This window comes from Lathyrus oleraceus, chromosome 5, assembly GCF_024323335.1.
Source record: "Lathyrus oleraceus cultivar Zhongwan6 chromosome 5, CAAS_Psat_ZW6_1.0, whole genome shotgun sequence".
NCBI classification, from domain to species: Eukaryota; Viridiplantae; Streptophyta; class Magnoliopsida; order Fabales; family Fabaceae; genus Lathyrus; species Lathyrus oleraceus.
The window spans coordinates 370,135,732-370,146,139 of record NC_066583.1 but is presented as its reverse complement, the minus strand read 5'-3'; positions in this window follow the sequence as shown (position 1 = coordinate 370,146,139).

Genomic DNA, 10,408 nt, shown 5'->3' with positions numbered 1-10,408 from the left:
TCAAACGCAACGGGACGGCCGGCCACTCGAGATGTCCAAGTAAACGGATCGTCATCATCCGGTAGTGCGTTCGCATAGAACTCACGTACCGTTGCGATATCATAGTGCTCGAGTGGGGAAATTAACCGATCCCACTTCTTTGTGTCAATCAACCCGGCGAATGCTCTGTTTGTGCCTTGAGGGTTGATGATGAATCTCTTCTCCGGTAGAATTTTCCGCTTCTCCAAAGCAATGTACCTTGCGGCTTGCTTCGGCCCGACAAACTTGTCGGTATCAAACTGTATTGTTACGGGACGGGAAGTGTTCCCTCCCTTTCTCTTCTTTGAAGCGTCGGATCTAGATTCCATCTGCAAAACATAAAGAGGAAACAACACACACAAAACAGATTAGACAGCAAAACCAGAACCCACATGCTAATGGTTTCAATTTCAAAACCTAATGATATATCAGTTAAAGAAACGTTCTATGCTATTGGTAATTACAGATTCACATGCAAACCTAAAATCCCCAATTGCAAAACCTAAAATCCCACATGCGAACCTAAAGTTTCCCATACCAACAACTTCATCCTAAATGACATTCAAATCATAAATAAACAGAGCTCAAACATACAAAAATTGTATTAGGGCAAACCTTAGTTAAACGGATTGATTGAAATGTGAAGTGGAGTAAGGTTTGCAATCTTCCAATTAGGGTTTGAGTGTTTGTGAGAGAGATGAAAATGAGAGAGTGTGGTGAGTGCTCGGTTAAATTGCCTCAGCAGAGTTGCAAAAACAGAAAATTTGTGTTTGGGCCAAAATGAGTGGCCTGCTGAGATTTTAAATAAGTGTTGTCACGCAGCGCTCGCTGCTGCTTCGCCTAGCGACCAGCTTAGCGAATCAGCTCGCTACTGCCTCGCCTAGCGAGCATCAAGCGAGCATGACAGCAATTGCCTTTTCAAAGGCAGCATTACAGGTACTTTCAGCATGGTTCTAACACTTGGAAACCCACTACAACACAACAGAAAAACAGTAAATACTTACAATGTTGGGGTGCCTCCCAACAAGCGCTTGTTTAACGTCGGCTAAGCTCAACGGTGCGATGCTCACAGAGGAGCATCCAAAGGAATTGCACAGCTCTCGCGATCTACATGACCGCCGAGATAAACTTTCAAACGTTGGCCATTCACGGTCCAACTATCCTTCTTTTCTAGGTCCTCAATGACAATAGCTCCGTATTCCTTAACGTCTTTGACCCGAAATGGCCCGGACCATTTTGATTTCAACTTTCCAGGGAATAACTTCAACCTGGAATTGAACAAGAGGACCAACTGTCCCGGCACAAATTCTTTCTTTCAGAGCTTCTTGTCATGGTACTTTTTAACCTTGTCTTTGTACAACCAACTTGAGTGATATGCGGCATTGCGCATCTCTTCCAACTCAAGCAGTTGCACCTTCCTTTTCTCACCGGCCAAATCATTTTCAAAATTTAAAAATTTCAGGGCCCACAAGGCTTTGTGCTCCAATTCAACCGGCAAATGGCAAGTTTTACGAAACACCAATTGAAAGGGAGTTAGGCCAATTGGAGCTTTAAAGGCGGTACGGTATGCCCATAACGCTTCATCCAATTTTTGGGACCACTCTTTTTTCGAATTTGACACACTTTTTTCGAGAATTCTCTTAATCTCTCGATTAGAGACCTCGGCTTGCCCATTAGCCTGTGGGTGATACGGAGTTGTCACCCTATGTGATACACCGTAATGTTTTAAAATGCTTTCCAACGGTGCATTACAAAAGTGTGACCCTCCGTCACTTATCAACACTCGGGGGGTTCCGAAACGGGAAAATATGTTTTTCTTCAAAAAAATTATCACCGTTTTTGCGTCCGCCCGAGGTGAGGCAATCGCCTCAACCCACTTAGAAACGTAATCAACTGCGACAAGCATATACTCGTTCCCATAAGAGGGTCGGAAAGGTCCTACAAAATCGATGCCCCAACAATCAAATACTTCCACTTCTTGGATGTTTTGGAGAGGCACCTCGTCTCTCTTACCAATCCCTCCGCTTCTCTGGCAACTATCACAACTTTGCGCATGGGTATGTGCGTCTTTGAAAATAGTGGGCCAATAAAATCCCGATTGAAGGATTTTAGTGGCCGTTCTCACCCCATTATAGTGTCCGCCGTAAGGCGAGTTGTGACAATGCCAAAGGATGCTCTGCGCTTCATCGCCAGTAACGCATCTCCTTAATAGGTTATCACTACCCAACTTAAACAAGTACGGGTCATCCCAAACATAATACTTGGCATCCGAAAGAAACTTCCTTTTTTGGTTCGAAGTTAGGTCGGGAGGCACAAAACCACTAGCCTTGTGGTTCGCAAAGTCTGCAAACCATGGCCTAACTTGAACTTTAAACAGTTTTTCATCAGGAAATTCTTCCCGGATTTCCTTTTCTGACGCGGTAACCTCCACATTCACCAAGCGGGATAAATGATCCGCCACCAAATTTTCCGATCCCTTCTTGTCTTTAATTTCCACATCAAATTCTTGTAACAAGAGGATCCAACGGATGAGCCTTTGCTTCGAATCCGGTTTGGTGAGCAGATATTTAATCGCCGCATGGTCGGTATACACTACGACTTTAGACCCTATAAGATAAGACCTAAACTTTTCAAGCGCGTACACTATTGCAAGTAGTTCTTTCTCCGTGGTGGCATAGTTTATTTGGGCCTCGTTAAGAACCTTACTTGCATAATGTATCGCATGAAATTTTTTATCTTTTCTTTGGCCAAGTACCGCTCCAATTGCATAGTCGCTTGCATCACACATTAGCTCAAAATTTGAATTCCAATTTGGAGCGACTATAATTGGAGCGGTCACCAATTTTTCTTTCAAAGTTTCGAAAGCTTGCAAACACTCATCGGTTAAGAGAAATACCTGGTCCTTAGCTAGCAAATTGCTCAAAGGCTTAGCCACCTTTGAGAAGTCCTTGATAAAGCGCCGATAGAACCCGGCGTGCCCCAAAAAGCTTCGGATGCCCTTCACATTCACCGGAGGAGGTAACTTTTCTATCACTTCAACCTTAGTGTAGCACCTCAAATTTGCACCTACCATCATGTACATACATTTTCACATTAGGTCATTAACATAACATAGTCCATTGCATAACATTGCATTGTCTTTTGCCCAAGTGCAAGTCATTCAGACAGATTAGGTCAACTGATCAGGAGAATCAGTCAATCAAGCAAGCATGTGCCATTTCCATTGAGACAAAGCCCTAGGGTTGGTTTATCAAGTTCATATGATCATGTGATCATTGTGAAGTGTTTTGGACAAGGATTGGAGGCTCAGAAGTCATCAGTCAAGCTGGATTTCAGTTGAAACCCTAAAAAGTCAACTATGGTCAACTGTGGTCAACTATGCCTGATTTTATGGATTTGAAGGTGGGAGATGGTTTGAAAGGCTTCATTCATGTCCATACAAGTCTCATTTGACATATCAAAGATCAAGGTTGAAGAAAATAAAGTCAGATAAAAAGTTTCCTAAAATGGCAGGTGACCTGTAATTGGAAACTGCCAAAAATGGAAAGTTCTTCTCCTCAAATTTACATCATCATAAAAGCTTCAAATGGAATTTTGTCCAACATGAAAGTTGAAGATCTTGTTCTCCCATTTCCAAAAAGTCCAAGAACACTCATTTCTCATGTGTGGTTGGCAAGTTATGATCAAATCATTTTCAGAAAATGTTGAAATTCAAAGTGCCATAACTTTTGAATGGAAAGGCCAAATTGGGTGATTCTTTTTTGAGCAAGTCACATTTGACATGTACTATCACATTGCATCATTACATTTCGTCAAAAATCAACACATCAAAAGTCCATTTTTCAAGTGGACTAATTTGCATTTTTGTGGGAAAAAAAGTGAATTTCAAAAATACAAGGCATTTGCACTCCAAACTTTTTCCAACACATTCTAAATGACCAATATGACTTGCTCAAACTGATTTTCTACTGTTACATTGGTTGCATCTTGAAAAGGGCATTTTGGCCAAAACTCATGAAAATTCATTTTGCTTAATCACTTCCAATTTGCCTAAACTTGATTAACATTTGGATTAATACATGGTATAAAGGCATAATTGTAACAGAAACTCTTAATCACATTTCATTTTTCTCAGATCCAAACAGAAAATTCACCAAAAACCTCTCAATTTTCTTCAAACTTTTTCACACTTTTTTTCATCATTTCCATTGGAATTCATCATCTTTGTGCTTGTTCTTGTTTGAATCATCTTCTGCAGAACTTTGTGAGCATCTGTTGAAGGAAATCGTGGCAAGAACATTGAGAAATCGCGACTGTTGCATCCACACATAGCCATGGCAGTTTGATAAATCTTGAAGCTGGAGCCGTGTTGAGCTGCAAGAACTCTTCCATTCATCTTCTACATCATCAATCATCATCTGTTTTGGAAATTGGCATCTTGAAACGCGCGAATCCAACAGCTGCACATCCATAAGGTTGGATTTCAACTTTCACCATTGATGAAATTGTGATATGGTTATTGTAGATCGTAGATTGTATAGCATGCTGCAACTTGTAGAATTGACTTTCATTAGGTTTTGAGTGAGAAATCTGGAATTGAATGTTTGATGTCAAAGTTTCTTTTGATCGATTTGTTCAGTATGAGTAGATTTAGGTTAGATGCTTGTTAGATTCATGATGTATGTTGAACGCCGGTCATTTTGATATAAGGCACGATGATTTTAGTGAGAATTTGTGCTTGATGATTTCTGGAGGTGATGAACTGTTGAAATGATGAAGAACACGTCCAATACGTGTTTTGATCCGATTGCCTGGCTTCAATTTTCAAAATTCTGTTTCCCGCATGCATTGACCAATAACGCGATGCCACTTCATTTAATAAAACGGGGCGTTTCACCCCTGGCTCGCTATAATTACCAAACTGCCACTGGCGCCATTTTAATTCTTTTAAACTTCTTAATATTTATTTCATTTCATCACCAATCTTCAAAAATTCATAGAATATTCATGGATGATCCAATTTGAGTGAGGATTTTTGTGTTCATCTCCAAATTCTCTCTAGTTTTTTTTAGATATGATAGTCAAAGTTGTGCCTGGCTGATTTTTTGACTTTGCCTAATGCCTTTGATCATGTATGCTATGTGTATATGTTTTGCCATATTGATCATAAAATAATGATGCCTTATCCAAAATGTGTAAAATTTTATATGCATGTTCTTGACTCTTTCTTGGTGATTTAGGTATATAGTTTGCTAATTTTGAGTCCCTGGTTAGAGAGATATGATGTGATCAAGTTGAGTGTGACAATGTGTGTCACACTATGTTATGCCATATTCATGAATTTTGTTTCCATGCCTATGCTATGTCATTTGCCCTGGATTTTTGTATGAGATTCCATCTGGATGTTAGGTTTAACCATGATTTTTTGTGGATTTCATTGATCCATTTTCCATTTGATTGGTATTTTTGTTTGCTGTTTAGTCATTTTTAGGTTTTTCTTGAGTGATCAACTTACATGACTTGTAAAATTCTCATCCCTTATCATATGAAGCTGAAATTTTGTGGAGTGTTTCTTAACATGTTTAACTTCATTTTTGCTTTGGTGTGGTTCATTTATCCTATGCCATTTCTGTTTTACACTTGCCTAAAGTTGATACATGATTTGTGGCCTTGTTTGAGTTTGTTTGTGCATACCATGATTTGTTGATTTTAATTTTTATACTTCCCCTGGTCCAAATAGCATGAAATTTGATATGTAGCTCATTGAATGTGTTCTGTTTAAGCTTGAATTTTTGTGAAATTTATTGAGTTGTTTTGGTATTGGTTTGATTGTGATCATTCTGTTTGCTCCAATGTGATTCCAAAATGCATAGTTTGACATGTTTAGCTTATGAAATGCAATTGGTGAATGTTTTTGATATGGGACCAACTGGGAGTTCTTCTTAATTGTTTGATCTTGATTTTGGATAATTTTCACTTGCTGTTTCGGATTTTTCACCTCCTTTTGACCCTAGGCTTGTCCTAGTGGTCTTACTTCTCACATTTGAGTTGTTTTTTCAGGTTAAGAAGCAAATGCTTTGAAGAGATTAATTCGAGTTGATTTTGGTTTAGTTGTTTGTGATGAACTAACTTGGTTTATTTTGTAGGATGCTGACTCATTTGCTTTGAGTTTGTGCTTGGCACATGTGATTGATTGTATTGACTGTTGGTTCATAATTTGTCTGTTTTGACTTTGTGACTTGAATACTGATTATATTTGATTGATTTCAGGTACCATAGTCGCTTTAGTTCTTTGAGAACTAGCTATTGCTTTGCTTTGCTTAAGCATTGAGGTAGACTCTCTTGTCTCCATGTAGTCTGGAAGACCTGGCCTGTTACTTGGTGTAACACCTCAAAATTTGCCCTCCTCTCTTGGGACTAGCATTAACATATTTGCATTTCATTTTAGGTCATTAGGCATTTCATATTGCATATCATGTGGTTACATTATGCAAGCTATCCTCTCAAGTCTTGATCAGAGGATGAGGAAGTCAGAAGGTGCAAGCCAGGGTTTTACTGATTGATCATGGGCCATCTGAGGATTGGGCTGTGAATTAGGGTTTTATGATTCTCAATGGATGCTGGTCTTCATCTTGATTGAAGTGATATATCATCATCATCATGGTTGGATATCATCAGAAGATGCCAGTAGATTGAAGAAGATTCCTTGAGATTAGGGTTTTGACCACTGGTCAACCCTAATCAGTTGTATTGGGCCAATCAGGGCTGGATCAGGAGATGGGGTTTGTGATGGATATGAGGTTCATTTTGTGATTATGTTGTGCTTATTGAGGCTGGGGTTTCACCTTTGAGCCATTTCAGTTGGAAGTTGGGGTTCAAATTGATCTATGCATTGCCAGATTCATCTATCATATGAAAAGTCAACTGTGGTCAACTGTACATGATCTGATGGATTTGGAGGTGGAAATGAGTTGAAGACACTTCATTCATGTTGGAACAAGTGTTAGATGACGTTGCAAAGCTTAAAAATGAAGAAAATCAAGTCAGGACAAAAAACTGCCAAAAATAGCAGGTGGCCTGTAACTGAAGTTTCCAAAAATGGAAAGTTTTTGACCTCAAAAACAGATGTCCAAGGAAGCTTCAAATGAAAAATTGTTCAACATGAAAGTTGTAGATCTTGCTCTCACCTTTCCAAAAAGTCCAAGGACTTGAAAATCCAATGTGCGGTTTGCAAAATATGGCTCAGTGAATTTCAGAAAAGACCCGTAATCAGGAGGCCATAACTACCACATACTTTGTCCAAATTGCAAGTTCTTTATATGCACAAACTCCATTTTACATGTACTTTGAGGGTGCATCATTGGATTTTCCCAAAAATGGCCAAGGCAAAAAGTCACTTTTCAACTGGACAGCTGAATTGGACCAGGGGCAAAATTGTCCAAATGTCAAAATAATTGGATTTTTTGAATGGGACTTTTTCCAACACCTCAGGAATGGCATTTAGAATGTGTTTGAATTTTCATTTCATGCATAAGGCTTTTAATTTGGATTTTGTCTTGAAAAATGGAAATGACAAAAATGGACCAAATGCATACACATGGTGAATTTGAGAATGGAGCAACCAATGAGCATGAAACAAGTTCCTACAGTTCACATATGATATTTAGAAGGTGTATGTGCTGTCATTGAGGTGGCATGAGCTGTCTAAAGGAATTGACCATTTTACCCTCCATTTGCAAAATTACAATTTCACTAATTAAGCCAAAATGCTAATTAACATGATTAGTAATGGATTAAGCTACCATATATATTCTAAATCATCTCCTAATCATAACAGAATACACAATTCCCCAAATTGGATCTGAAAAACCTCTCATTCTCTCAAAATTCCATCAAGAACACAAAAGCTTCAATCTCATCAAACTTCATCAAATCTGAACCAAATCACGAAATTCCTTTTGCATTCAACTCACATCATCTTCTCCTCCATCTGTTTGTGATCAAGAACCTCAAAAGCTTGGCCAATCGCAACTGTCATGCTTGAACTCAACAATGGAGTTTTCACCATTTTTGCATTTGGATCGTGTTTAAGCCAATTTAACTTCTTTAATCATCTCTTTGGACGTTAGGCTGCATCTGTTTTCATGATTCGAAGCTTGAAGCTCGCGGATTACTTGTTGCCGTCGAATTAAGGTGCGAATTCGAGTTTCATTATTTCTTGAATTGAGATATGGTTTTTGTAGTTTATTCATTGCTGAGCATGCTGCAATTCGTAGTTTTCGATTTGGTTGATTGTAGAATGAGATATAGCGATTTTTAGTTTTGAATGCGAAACTTTAAACGATCGATCCGGTTCACACAGTTAGATTTAGGTTGATTAGGTTACATATTCATGATCTATGCACCGAGACCTTTCCAATGGTTATTAATTTGTTAAATTTGGTGATGAAATGAGCAAAGTCGAAATTGTGTGTTGATGATGAACTTGAGCGTAAGCTGTGCGAAGAAGAAGCTGCTTCTGGAATTTGTCCGGTTTTGATCCATCAAGTGGCAGAGAGAGTTTCGAATAGTGTTTCCCGCCGAGCTAAGCGTATCACACAATGACAGCACATTAAGTGTGCTGCTGTGCGTTTGAACTGTGGGAGCGAAATTCCCAATTATGCACTACTGTTATTCAAGTCCAAATTAATTAATTAATATATTCAAAAAAATTATAATTAATTCATAAAAATCATTAGAAATTCATTAACACATTGAATAATTCATAAAAAATAGTAAAAAAATCATAAAAATGTGAGGATTTTTTCTATGACTTTGTTGATGAGTGTAGAATTTTTTTGACCTATTGGTCAAAGTTGTGCATGGTATATTTTTGGTTTGACCTAAGGTTCTTTCACATGTATGACATTTTGATACATTTTGGCAATTTGATCATGAAATACTCATATCATAAAATAAATGGCTGAAAAATTTTGTGGTGGTTCTTGACTCATTGAGGATTATTTATATGTAAATTTCATGAATTTTTGATACCTGGTCAGTGAGCAGCAAATTCTGGAACTTAGGTGTGACAATTTGTGTCACACCTCATTATGTCAACTTGCTGGATTTTTTTGAGTGACCTATACTTGTTGGAATTGATTGAAATTTTGCATGATGATTGGTTGGCATGTTGAGATGTTGTATGAATTTTTTTGGAATTTTACATTGCATTTTCAATTTGATCATGATTTTTCATTTCTGGTGGTCATTTGCGCAAGCTTGTATGACATAGGTTAGTAGAATCAATGGGAAATGCTCATGTGGTACTGGATAATCATGAAATTTGACATGCTTGTAATAGACACATGATAGGACCTCCCTGTTTTGGTCTCATCCATTTCTTTATTGTTTTCATTGAGATATGAATTTTTGAAGTGGAAGCATGTATTGATGTTGTGATTTGGAGCCTATAATTGTGTCTGTTTTTGTTGATTTTCATTGACATGTTTCCATTTGCCCAATTGAGCTCAAATTTGACATGGTAGACCTTGAATCCCTCCTGTTTAGGTGTAATTAATTTGAGAATTTTTGGATGTGTTTTGGTATGGATTTGAATGCAATACTTCTGTTTGTATGTTTGATGCTTCATTTGAACCAATATGGATTGTTTTGTGCATGAATTGAACATGATGGATGATATAAACATGAGACCAATGATGTTTGCTCTTGTTTGATGTTAATTTGGTGTTGGTTGATGAATGCCTTGCTGTTTTAAATTTTTTCTTGCTTTTGGACCCTAGGCTTGGCCTAGTGGTCTAAGTTGCTAATATTTGCTTGATTTTTCAGGATCAAAAAGCAAGGCACATGGATAATGGTCCAAATCAATTTTGATTGATGTTGTTGATGTTGGTATACTAATATAACATTGTTTTGTAGGTTGTGGAGCTTGGGGCTTGAGCCTTGAGCTTGCCTTGTGTTGTGCATAGTTTGTTTAAACTGATTGATTATACACTTGTTGTTTATGGTTTGTCTGATTGAGTACTGACTGAGTTTGATTGTTTCCAGGTACTTTAGTTGCTCAGTTCCTTGTGAACTATTGCTTTGCTTTGCTTAAGCAACTTGCATAGAGGTATAACCTTCTTACTTCATGTAGTCTGGAGACCCGGCTGTTACCGGGCCGGGCAAATTGACTGAAGTCCTCCTTAAGAGGCAATGCTTGTGTATGTTTATTTTTAAGCCCAAGCAGGAAAAGTCCTTCAAGTAAGGCAATTGGTGGAAGGTAGGGGCAAGCAACCTGTCCCCCACTATTCAGTGAGTTTTCTCCTTGCTCCCATTACATGGTTGTAGCATTGAGATCAAAAGCCCAAGATCTGTTGTGTCAGAGTCATCGAGTATAGAAGGGTTCCCC